Here is a 12726-nt window from a genome sequence, read left to right as displayed (position 1 = left end):
TGAGAGATTGTTGTTCACAGGTCAGTGGGTGGGTTTATGCAAATTAGGCATGTACAGGGAAACCAGCAAGAGGAAGGAGGGTGAAAGACTTCTCTGTCTTTGAACAGAATTGTGTGTTAAGGGCTCTTGCTTTGAATTCTTCCAGTGGAGTCATTTCGGGGAAGAGATCATCACTTCGAGTTACCTAGTTATCAAGTGTCGTGAATGGTGTTTGGTGCGTGTCTGGGAGCTCCTCGTGCTGAAGTAGAAAGAAGTGGGGAAGAGCAGCTGCCTAACATCCGAGACTAACAGCATCGCTTCTCAGCCTTTTGGCTAAGATAAGTGTAGTGTCTGTTCTTATCAGCTTAATCTCTGATAGGTCCTTTATTTGAGGACTGTATATTAAATTGATTTTTGAAAGAAGGGGATGGAACAGGAGCTTGCTCTGACCACCCCATGCATTGACTTGGTATTGCAGTGTCTCCAGGACCAGTGCCTCTCCTTTTGGGGAGAATTGTGTGGTTAAAAAAGCAGAATAAGATTCACTCTAAAGATACTGATTTGAGAAGATTTTTTTTAAAATTAGTTGGAAAATCAGGTTTCTTTAGCACTTAAGTTCTTCATAACAATGTATTGTTAAAATTCCTTGGGAGTGTTTTCTGAGTCTACAGCTGTGAGTTTTTTTTGTCTTGCTGGAAAATTGTTTTAAAAGCTGAGATTCTTCTATCAGAGAGGTAGCCGTGTTAGTCTGGTTCTGTAGAAGCAGCAAAGAATCCTGTGGCACCTTATAGACTAACAGATGTTTTGCAGCATGAGCTTTTGTGGGTGAATACCCACTTCTTCGGATGCAAGCAGTGCAAGCAGTATTCACCCACGAAAGCTCATGCTGCAAAACATCTGTTAGTCTATAAGGTGCCACAGGATTCTTTGAGATTCTTCTGTTTGCTGTGAGTTTTTCAACAACATGAGGGATGAATGCTTTCCAGACTGAGGGTCTGTTTGGGAGATGGTTGGTTGGGGTTGTGTGTGGGGGGACACACAGATTGGCAATATTCGAGGTCACATGTATATCAATAACTGGATGAGTTACACAGACTTCTCCCCACCCAGCCTACGTTCCATGTATCTTGACTGAGCCTGCCGCCCACCATCCCAGAGCAGAAGCCTGAAGCCTGAGCCCCACCGCACGTGGGGAGGAGGGGAACTCCCACTGGTTGCCGGCTCCTGCAGTGTTTATGACTCGGGAAGGGGGTAGGGACCAGCCCCTGCAGGCAGTCGGGGGGATGAGCCGCTGCTTTGCTGCCCCCGACTCCCCCTCAATTACAGCCCGGGAGGCTGTGGCCACAATAAAAGCCCCTGGTGGCCACACTTGAGAAATGCTGGAGCCTCACAGTAAACAAATCCCAGCAGGTTTGTCACACCCTGTCCCCCACCCTGGGGATTTCCTGCCCTCTCCCACCCAGACCAACCTTCCTGGAAGTTCCCACCCCCTGTGTATTTACTGCCCTTTCTCCCCGCCAAGGGAACCCGCCAGCAACTCCCTGCTAATCCCTCCCTCAACTGGCTCCACTGCAGCCATTTCCCTTCCCCGGCCCCTGGGAGGACGGAATGAGCTGGAGCAAAACATGGATGTTGCGCTGCAGCCTGTTAGGGCAAAAAGGGCAATTGGGGACATGTCAGAACAGGAAATCATTTCACAGCACAATTCCCCCCAGGCTCCTGCGACTGTGGGGCTTGTTTCCGATCCTTAGTCCGTTCATGTATCCGGGCAGAGTTCCTCTGGGCGGCATCCGCTGGCTCCCTTGACGCCTTCGAGGAGCAGTGGGGGCTGTCCGGGGTTCTCTGCTCAGTGTCCCCGTCAGGCTCCCTTCTTATGACCCTTTGACCGCACTCCTGTCCCTGTTCTTTTATTAGTTGTCCCCCGCAATTAGTGGGTTTCTGAGGCCCTGTGGAACCTCCCCTTAGGCTGGGGGGGGGATGCGTTAGCATGGGGCGGGCTTTGGGTTTCCCGGAAACCCAACAGACACAGATATTCCAGCTTGTCCTGCATGTGACAGAAAAATTCAAATCTAGGGCTGTCAATTAATTGCAGTTAACTTACACAATTAACTTTAAAAAAATCATGATTAATCTGTTTTAATCACATCGTTAAACAATAGAATACCAATTTAAATTTAGTTTTGTTTTTCTACATTTTCAATATATTGATTTCAATTACAACACAGAATATGAAGTGTACAGTGCTCACTATATATAGTTTTATTACAAATATTTACACTGTAAAATATAAAGTACTGCAGTGCAATCTCTTTATCATTAAAGTGCAACTTGCATATGTAGATTTTTTTTGTTGCGTAAGTGGACTCAAAAAGAAAACAATGTAAAACTTTAGAGTCCAGTCAGTCCTACTTCTTGTTCAGCCAATCGCTAAGACAAACAAGTTTGTTTACATTTACTAGAGCTAATGCTGCCCGTGTCTTATATACGTCACCTAAAAGTGAGAACAGGCTCTCTCATGGCACTTTTGTAGCCAGCGTTGCAAGGTATTAACGTGCCAGATATGCTAACATCCATATGCCTTCATACTTCAACCACCATTCCAGAGGACATGCTTCCATGCTGATAACGCTCGTTAAAAAAATAATGTGTTAATTTGTGACTGAAGACCTTGATGAAGAACTGTATGTCTCTGCTCCATGGTTCTATCCGCATTCTGCCGTATATTTCGTTTTATGGCAGTCTTGGGTGATGCCCCAGCACATGTTGTTCACTTTAAGAACACTTTCAGTGCAAATTTGACAAAACACAAAGAAGGTACCAACGTGAGATTTCTAGAGATAGCTACAGCGCTCGAGCCAAGGTTTAAGAATCTGAAGAGCCTTCCAAAATCCAAGAGGGACGAGGTGTGAAACATGTTGGCAGAAGTCCTCAAAGAGCAACACTCTGATGCAGACACTACAGAACTTGAACCACTAGACAGGACAATCAATCTTCGGTGGGTGGCATCTGACTCAGATGAGGAATATGAATGTACTTTGGATCGTTATCGAGCAGTACCTGTCATCAGCATGGAAGCATGTCCCTGGCCTCTGATTGCTAGAAGCTGGGAGGGGAGAACAGGGGCTGGAGCTCTCCATGGCCGCCTGGTCTGGTCACTCCCTCTGAAGCCCATAGCCAGAGCCAGCCTTAGGGGTGGGTGCCACCAGGGAATTGCCCAGGGGTACCATGCTCAAGGGCGGTGCTGTACGGTGGCAGAGAGGCGTGTGCTGCTGGTGTAAAGTCAGAAACTGCTCCCGGCTGGCAGGGGAGTGCTGCTTGGGGTGGTGCCCAGATTTCTCCCTGCTCCCTCCCGGCATAGGAACATGCGGGAGGAGGAAGAGAAGGGGAGAGAGCGGTGATGAGCGGCTACTGCTCCCAATGTTCCTCCGTGCCCCTAGGGGCTGTGAGGGAGCAAGGAGCGACATCAGGGCTCCCTGCCTCCAGGTCACCTTCCCCACCTGGGCTGCATAAGGAGGACAAGAGCAGCCGCCCAGGTAGGGAAGGTGACCTGGAGGCAGGGAGCCCTGATGTCGCTCCTTGCTCCCCCCTCACAGCCCCCTAGCGATGTGCGGAGGAGCAGTGTTCAGGGGTGGCAGGGGGAGCGAGCAGCAATGCAGCTACTCCGTGCATCCAGGTCAGTTTCCCCGAGTGGGCACAGGAGGAGGTGCAGGGGTGAGGGGAAGAGGGGGCACAGTGCAGGGATTAGGGGTGCGGGAGGAGGCAGGGGTTAGGGGTGCAGGGGTTAGGGGCACAGGGGTGCCAGAGGTCACAGGTTTAGGGTTTGGGGGGCACAGAGTTAGCGGTGTAGGGGGCACAGGGTTAGGGGTGAGGGACGTAAGGGTGCTGGAGGGGGTGCAGGGTTAGGGGCACCAGAGGTTGGGGATGTAGGGTTAGGGGTGCTGGAGGGAGCACAGGGTTATGGGTGCAGAGGTTAGGGGTGCCAGAGGGGGACACAGGGTTAGGGGCGTGGGGGAGGACGCAGGGTGAACAGTGCAGGGTTAGAAGCACAGGAAGGGGCACGGGGCTCTCCTGTGGCCCAACCCCACAGGAGATTGACCCCATGTTTAAAGAACAAACCTCTATACTAAGGGCTGCAATATCCACTGGGGTGAGAAAAACGGCATCAGCTCCTTGCTGCCCAGCCTGTGAGAGCTCTGACTGTGCATCTATAAAGAGAACAGCGAATGGAAGTTAAGTGGCTCCGGTTCGTGCTCTGTTAGAGTCCCACCGGGAACAGTGAGCAGAAGTTAAGTTGCCTCCTGTTCTATAACTGATGGGGGGGGGGGGCAGCAGGGATTAGGGGCATGGAGAACGGGGGTGCCTGACAGGGAATGAGGGACCTGCCGCCGAATTTCCGCCAAAGACCCAGCCGTGCTGCCCCGATACTGGACGGGCCGCCCCTTTGAATTGGCTGCTCCAAGCGCCTGTTTGCTACACTGGTGCCTGGAGCCAGCCCTGCTCCCGTGACAAGCAGGGGCTGGTGCAGAGCGTGGCAGGGCCGGGAGATGACATCTCCCCTAAGGGTGGGGCCTTTTCACAGCAAGGGCAGCACCTCCCCGCAGGAGCACAGACCCCACCTGCTCCTCCTGCTTTCTCCTGACACCAGCACCATCCTTCCCAGCACCGCCTCATGGCAGCATCTGCTTCCAGACTCGCACCAGAAATGGGAAGTCTGGGCCGGGCCTGGCAGCGGCTGTCAGGAAATGGAAGCAGGAGACACGACCACTCCCATGGTGCTGTGGGGCCCGTCCTGGCTGGTGGGAGATGGAGGCAGTGGACACTACCACTCCCATGGTGCTGTGGGGCCTGTCCTGGCTGGTGGGAGATGGAGGCAGTGGACACTACCACTCCCATCGTGCCATAGGGTTTTCAAGTGGGGTGCCCCCCCCCAGGGATGGGCTCCAGGGGGGGTTTGGCAGCTTAAGGGACTGCGGGGGGGTTGCTTGGAGGAGGTTTGAGGACCAACAGCGAAGGGGAAGTTGGACACTGGCCAGAATACCAGGGAGACAAGGCAGGTGAGGTGATACCTGTTACTGGACCAGCTTTGGAGCCACACAGGGTCTTCTTCATGCAGGGGAAAGGTGCTCAGAGCATCACAGTTCAATAGAAGGTGGAACGCTCTGCCCCGAACACCAGACATTCCCCTACTTCCTGGAACCGGGGGCCTGTCCCCATTGTCCTGTAAACAGCCCCACCATGTAACCCAGAGGTAGCTGCATCTTAGCACCAACACACCAGTGGTCACTGCTCCAGAGGAGATGGTACATACAGGCCAGTGCCCTACGTGGCCCCCAGACGTCACAGACTGTGCACTGTCTTAGCTGGTCCCACACGTTACTGCCCCAAGAGGTGAGGTACACACAGGCTACTACTCAAACTGGGCACCTGGGGTCACTGCAGCAATGGGGGGGATACATGCAGGGCACTGCTGCACATGGCCACCAGGGGGCACTGCTGCAACGATGGTGGTGGTGGTGGTGTGGGGGGGTGATAAACAGGCCACTGCCTGAAGTGGCCACTACCACAATGGTGTGGGGAGAGGGTGAGGGAGATACCAATAGGGCACTGCCACACCAGGGCACCACGGGGAGGTCACTGCTCCAATTAGTAGAGATACACATCGGGTAGTGCCCCAACTGTGCACACACCCCATTCCAGACACCACGCAGCATCCACAGGGCTACCAAACCACGTCACCTTTGGCCAAAAACCACCCCCCACCCCGAGGGAGCAAAAACCCTTGGTGAGCTCAGCACACACAAGCCAGGAAAAGATTGACACCCACACCCAGCCCAGCCAAAGTGGGAGCTTCCCTCACTTCCCGGCCACAGGCCCATGGGGCTCATGGATGGAGGAGTTTGGGGGGCTGTGGGGGCCCCTGAAGGACTAGCTCAGCGTGTGAATGAGTGACTGGGAGGTATGTGGGGGCCGGACTGTGGGTTGGGGTGTCCAGGGGGACCCCAGGGAAGGGACGAGGGGGATTAGGGATAGAGGAGGGTGGGGTTACTGAGGTGCATTGTGGGAATGTGGGATTTAGAGCCCAGAGTGGATGGGTGGGGGCGGGTTGGAGGACCCCACTGTGGCTGAAAAGGGGAACCCGGCAGGTTTGGGGGCAGCAGAGATTGGAGATGAGGAACCACACACCCTGGGGATGGACTGGGGCAGTGGGGGGATGGGAAAGTGGGGCCCAGCAATGGAGAAATGGGTTGGAATCAATTAGGGGCAGGGCGCTGAGGACGGGGAGGGGCAGGAGGAAGGGGGGATGGGGTGCTGAGGACAGGGGAGGAGAAGGTCATCGGGGTGGGGCAAGAGGAGGAGGTCAGCGTCGGGGCACTGAGGATGGGGAAGCAGGGGAGGAGGAGGAGGGCAAAGGAAAGGCCAGGCAGAGCGGAAGGATGGGGAGGGGACGCTGGGGCTGAGGATCCCCACAGATGGGGGTGGGGCTGGCGAGAGGGTCACAACAGAAGGGGAGACACGGGGGCAGGTTGAGGAGCTTGAAAGGGATGTCGGGGCCCTACAGAGGGGAGGAGGAGGAGTGCTGAGGATGGGGATGGGGAGGAGGAGGAAGGGGGCGGGGTGCTGAGGATGGGGAGGAGATGGAGGGTGGGGTGCTGAGGACAGGGATCGGGGGAGGAGGAGGGCAGGGGCAAAGGGAAAGGCCTGGCACAGTGGACAGGGTGGGGGAGGGGACGCCGGGAGCGGGGCTGGCGGGAGGGTCACAGCGGGGGGGGGACACTGCGGGGGCAGGTTGCGGGGGGGGGCTGAGGGGCCCCGCGGCCCCAGGCTGCTGCTTGTGGGGCTGCTCCCGGGCAGCTCAGCCCCCGCTGTGGGGGGTGAAGCCCTTTCACTCCGCGCTGCCTCTGCCCTGCGCCCCTCCCCCCCCGCCCGGATCCCACGCGGTATTCGAATCCCAACGGCCGCAGCGCACGGGGCGGGGGGGGGGGCAGCGAAGCCACGGGGCCAGGGACCCAGGGCCTCCCCACGCGCCGAGTCTCTGTCCCGCGCTCTCCGCCAATCAGGGAGCGGGAGGGGCGCGGCGAGTGACGTTACGGCCCCTCCTCCGATAGAGGCCGCGTGTGAGAGAGAGAGAGAGAGAAAGAGAGAGAGAGAACTACGCTTCCCAGAGTGCACCGGGAGGGGCGTTGCCTGAGCAACCGTCCGTCACTTCCGCTCTGAGACGAGCCAGGAACTACAACTCCCAGCCTGCCCCGGGGCGCCTCCTCCTCTCCAGCCCAGGTGAGGGCGGGTCCCTGGGTCAACCTGACACCTCCCCCCCCCCACCCAGCGCAACTCCTCATCCCCACCCCGCCCCAGGAGCCCGGCCCCGCCCCTCCGGCTCCTGACGCGAACTCGCGTGTCCCGGGTCTCGGCCTGGCCCTGCCCCTCCCCCGCAGCGCAGCGCCCCAGCCCCGCCTGCTTCTCCCTTGGCCTCGGGGGTCTCTCCCCACTCGCGGGGGGGGCTGTTGGATGGAGCCATGTGGAAATACGCTGGGGGCCAGGATTCCTGGGTTCTCCCCCAGCTCTGGGAGGGGAGGGGGGCAGAGTGGGGGAGGGGTGACCAGCAGAGCCCCCCCCCCCCTGCAGCTTGCCCCCCCCACCACACGCTGGGTGTGCTGCTGCCTGGAGCTGCCCCCAGTTCCAGCCCCTCTGCCCAGGCAGCTCCCCCAGCCTGACACACACACCTAGCCCCTGCACCCGCCCCACCCCAGGGCTTCTCAGCCCAGATGGGAGCCCCCCGGCTGAGTGGGGAATCAGAACCCCCCGAAATTACCCTGGGACCAGCATGATCTGCCTCCGCCCTGCCCTGCTCCGCATGTATTCGGAGTGAGTCAGTTTCCCTGTCCCAACATGTGTCCTGCCCTGTGTCTCTTCTCCTCCCCAGCTCCTTCCAAACCAGCCCATTTCCCTGCACCCCGGGCTGGGTCTCTGCCAATTCCCCTTCTCCCCTCCTGCCCCCAATATCTCCCTGCCCCTGCAGGTCTATAGGGCTGGATCCCTCCCTCCCCCCTTCTCCCCTCATTTCCTGCCTCTGGGGGTCTATGGAGATGGGCCTTTCCTCTGCCATCCCCTCTCCTACCCCCTCCCCATATCCCACTGCCTCTAGGGGTCTGTGGGGCTGGGTCTCTCCCCCCTCCATCCCCTCCCCTGCCCCCAATATCCCTCTGGGTCTCTGTGGGGCTGGGGCTCTCTCCCTGCCCCTGTGCTCTCCCCTGCACACGATGTCCTGGGAGTGACTCAGTTTCCCTGGACCAACATTTCACACCCCCGACCCCCACCCGACATGTCTCCCTCCACCCCACCGCATTTCCCCTGCACCCCAGGCTGGGTCTCTGCTAATCCCCCTTCTCCCCTCCTGACCCCAATATCTCCCTGCCCCTACGGGTCTATGGGGCTGGGTCTCTCCCTCCCCCCTTCTCCCCCCATCCCCTCATCCCTTCCCCCAATATCTCCCTGCCCCAGGCTGTCTATGGGGCTGGGTCTCTCCCTGAAGCCCCGCCCCCAGCGCGGGGCTCACAGACAATCCCCGCCCGGCGGCTGTGACGTGCGGTGACGTGCTCACTCCCCGCAGGCGACTCATTCACTGGAGACCAAAACGACAGCAGGTGTCACGTGTCCATGGGCGGGGCTATGCAGATGAGCAGTGTCTGGCGGCAGGACGGGGAGCAGCGAGAGGAACCGAAGGAGCCCGGCGGAGAGAATTCTCTGTGTGTGGACAGAATCCGGTGTGGGGAGTTCGTGCTGTGGGTGCCTGCGCCGGAGTCACTTCGGGGCAGTGATTGTTACTGAGCTGCATATTGACCAAAGGCGTGTGACTGGGGTGTGGTGCCTGGCCGGGAGCAGCTCATGGTGAAAAGAAAGCAGCAGATCCTGTCCTAGCGGTGGTTTGTGGGGGTGTGGGGTGTTTTTGCAACTATGAGTGGGATTGTTGTGGGTGCAACTATGTGTGTGTGTGTGTATGTGGTGGCTTTGCAGGATTTTGTATCCTGCAGCAGGTGACACACACACATTGACGCACAAAGGGACTCACACAATCCCAAGAACACTCATCCAACCCCCAAAGAGAGAAACAATCACACCCCCACCCACACTCACAATCACACACCCCAGACTATTCAGAATCGTGCTCAGATACACAACCGCACACAGTTCACTCCCACTCCTCCCAACACAAGGACCTCCTGCCCCACACAGCGTGTGCCGAGGCCTGTGGAACTCACTGCCACTGGACAGCTACCAATGAGAATGGACCTTTCCAGGAGACCAATAGACATAGCCGTGGCGACAGACTCTCCCTCCTGTGCTTCAGTGAGACTGAATCTCTGCACCTAGACAGCCGGTCCATCCGCTGCACCCCAATCCCTCATGCCTGAGCCTCCCTGCCACAGCCGTGCACCTGGCTCCAGAGAATTAAGTCTCACGTCTCGCTGGGAACTCGACTTCTTGTGCCCAGAGTGTCTTGGCCCCCCCTCAGGAGATGACCTGAGAAACACAATGGCCACCTTTTTCAAAGAAGAGCTTGGAGAAACTTTTTCTCATGTGGTCTAATGGATAAGGCATCTGAGTGTGGATCAGAAGATTGAGGGTTAAAGTCGCTTGGTGGCTGTGGTTCTGCAGTTTTACCATTGTGCTGAACGTCCTCCTCCTTGCGGGGCTGGAACCTCTTCTTGGATGCTCAGGCCAATGCTCTGGCTTCAGCTAGAGCCCCAGGCAGGAGTTGTGGGGTTGGCGTCACAAAGGCTGGGGCATGAGCCCCAGGTGCTTCCAGTCTAGGCTTTGCCCTTCCTGACTTGCCAAAGAAACTGGGCGGCTGCCCGGGCTAGCGTGTGGAGCAGTTTCCCTCTTCCAAGTGTGCGCCTGTCCCTGTGCTGGAGGGTACTTGCTACATAGCGTCTTCGGAGCCTGGGTGTTTTTCTGCTTCTCGCCAGCTGGGGAAAAGCCTCTTGGGGTAAAATCTCCTGCCCCACTGCCAAAATGAGAACCGTAAGAGGCCCCACCATGGGGGCTGGCCCTGCTTTCCTACCATCTTGTGATGTTGGCCACAGAGCATCAGCAGCTGCCCCACATGCTGGTGATCTTCAGTGGGGGTTTGGCATGGCAGGGAGCAGCCTGGCCGGGTGTCTTTGTGCCTGTCTGAAGGCCACACATAGGCATGGTCCTGCCCTCCTCTAGCCCTGACCTCAGTTGCTCTGTGGCTTTTAAGCCTTCCCTTCCCAGCCGCCTCTGCTCTAGGTGCCCAGAGGAGGAGAGGTGTTGCTGGGTCACTTTTACAGATGCCCCTTCCCTGGTACTGCCCTTGCTCAGGTGCACAGAGGAGCTTCCATCCCCAATCCACTGCCTGTCACTGCCCAGCAGCCCTCTGGCACCATTCCTGAGGGTCACCCTGCCCTGCTCTCTCCCTGCCTTGTTGGGAAAGACAGCTCCCATCTCTCATTGTTAAAGGTCAGGTGGGCCAACTAGGGGCAGAAGCCCATTCCATGTTTTCTTACTGCAGAGGCCAAGCTCAGGAACTCACCTTGGGTGCAGGCACTGCTGTGCTCCCAGAAAACAAGCCACCTCTGCACAAAGAGAGATGAAAGGGCCTGCCAAAGCCCGTGATTGAACCAGGGACCTTTAGCTCTTCAGTCTAACGCGCTCCCAACTGAGCTACTTTGGCAGCTGCATGGTAGAAGTTTGGCTTGTTGCTTCTCTGTCTGGGATGTTTTTGTCAGCAGTTGCACACAAAAAGGACAGGAAAACGAACGGCTGCTACACACCCCCACCGGAGGAACCCGACACCCTTAGCTGTGGGGAGTAAGAAGTGGCTGTTGGCTGACAGGGCCTGTCCCCGAGCAGCTGGAACAGCAGCTGCCGCTTCCCCCTCGGCTCCAGGCTGTGGGAAATGCTCATAGCCTGGCTGCATGGGCGGCTGCTGCTCCATGCTCGGGAGAGCGTCTGTATTGCTCTGTCAACCCCCCGTCTTCACTGAGCCAGTCTGGTAAGGTCCCAAGTGCCCCCTCTGGCCTGGCAGCTGAGAGTCTGTGCAGACATCAGCCCCCCTGCCAGCCCCACAGGCAGCAGCAGCGCCAGCCCCCCCAGCACCACAGGGGCACTCAGTGCACTTCCTGTGGGGAAATGGCTCCTTGGCGTCCAGCTGCTAGAGTGAGAGCCAGGAGAGAGCAGTGTCTGGCTCAGCTTGGGGGAGAGCAGAGACCTGGTGAGGGTGGATCTCCCTCAGCCTCCCCCGCAATGCTGGTCAGTTGTATTGTCACTGTGATAGTCAGTGCTTCCCCCATTTCCTCCCCAGGCCCTGCCCCCATGCCACCCCTTCCCCCAAGTCCCCACCCGTGTCCCATCTCTTCCCACCCTGCACCTTCCTGCCCCATTCCTCTCCCTCCCCCACCTCTTCCCATCCCTGGTCCTCCCCCTCCCCACCCAGCGCCTCCTGCACCCCACTGAACAGCTGATCACTGGCAAGTGGGAGGTGCTGAAGGGGAAGAGGAGGAGCTTGTCAGCAAGGCCTGTAGTGGGGGGGGGGGGGGAGGAGCTGGCTGCCAGTGGGCGCTGAGCACCTATTTTTCCTCTGTTGGTTCTGCAGCCCCGTAGCTCCCATGGAGTCACTGACTTGGCTCCTTTCACACTCTAGAGAGAGGAGCAGAACCAGGGCTATGGCTGATCTATGGGGCACCAGGTGAGTGGCAGAGGCTTCAGGCGCTGAGAGTTTGCCAGACCCCTCAGGGACACAATGTGAGGTGGTGTCCCAGGGATCTCTATGGAAGGAGCAGAACAGGATTTACTTGGGGTGGGGAGAGAATTGAGAGTGTCTCAGGGGGTTGTACAGAGGTATTGCCCCAGTGAGACACCTGCTAAAACACAGGCTTCGCTGTGAGCAGGATTCGAACCTGTGGCAGGGAACCCTATTGGATTTTAGCTCCAACACCTTAACCACTCAGCCATTAGCACAAAACTGCCCCCATGCCAGAGAAACTGCTAAAGAATCACAATGTCCAGGCTTGAAGTCATCTAACTACAGAATTCCCACCGCAAACCTGGCTCCCAAAGCACAGGGGGGATTTGGGGTTTGTTCTGTTTGCTTAGCCATGTCCAGTAGCTCATGCTCCAATACGTCTGTTAGTCTATAAGGTGCCACAGGACTCTTTGCTGCTTTTACAGATCCAGACTAACACGGCCCCTCTGATACTCTTAGTGACACTCTCCGATGGATCCCCATCCTCCACTTGCCATGAGGTAGGTAGGAGCGGATCATTATTATCCCTACTTGAAAGAGGGAGAAGCTAAGGCTGAGAAAGGAGAATTGACTTGTCTTAGGTCACACAGCCAGTCAGTGGCAGAGTTGGGAATAGGACCCAAGAGCCCTGATTTTCAAACTAACCATCAGATCTTGAATTTCACACATTGAATGACCTGAATAAAGTGCTCTCAGATGAGCTCCACACCAACAACAGTGCACAGTAATTATTCAGCAAGTATTTGAGGAGAACTGCAATGTTAGAGAGAATCATGAACTGCTCAGAGACCATTAATGCAGCGAAGCAGCAAAATTTGTCAAACATATAACAGGTTATGACTTATTTCCTTGGTCTTAAAAGAGAACAACAAGGACCTGAGTCTCCTCCCTGTCAATAACCCCCTGCTCAGCCAATCAGGGTAGAGACTGAGGACGGGAGGCTGAGGGCTCTCACCAGAGAGCCCAAAGGATGGCCCAGGTCA

The 12726-nt window shown here is 57.0% G+C and overlaps 1 non-coding gene across 1 annotated transcript; it reads left to right on the top strand.

The window, feature by feature from the left end:
• The first annotated feature begins 292 nt into the window (after positions 1–292).
• On the top strand, positions 293–482 carry LOC120376341. The gene has a single exon (XR_005587226.1). It is a non-coding gene; the product is annotated as a U2 spliceosomal RNA (small nuclear RNA).
• The last annotated feature ends 12244 nt before the right edge of the window (positions 483–12726 follow it).

Source organism: Mauremys reevesii, linkage group 12 (genome assembly GCF_016161935.1).
Source record: "Mauremys reevesii isolate NIE-2019 linkage group 12, ASM1616193v1, whole genome shotgun sequence".
Lineage (NCBI taxonomy): Eukaryota > Metazoa > Chordata > Testudines > Geoemydidae > Mauremys > Mauremys reevesii.
The sequence above is the reverse complement of the archived record's forward strand: the minus strand, read 5'-3'. Positions and strand labels throughout refer to the sequence as shown.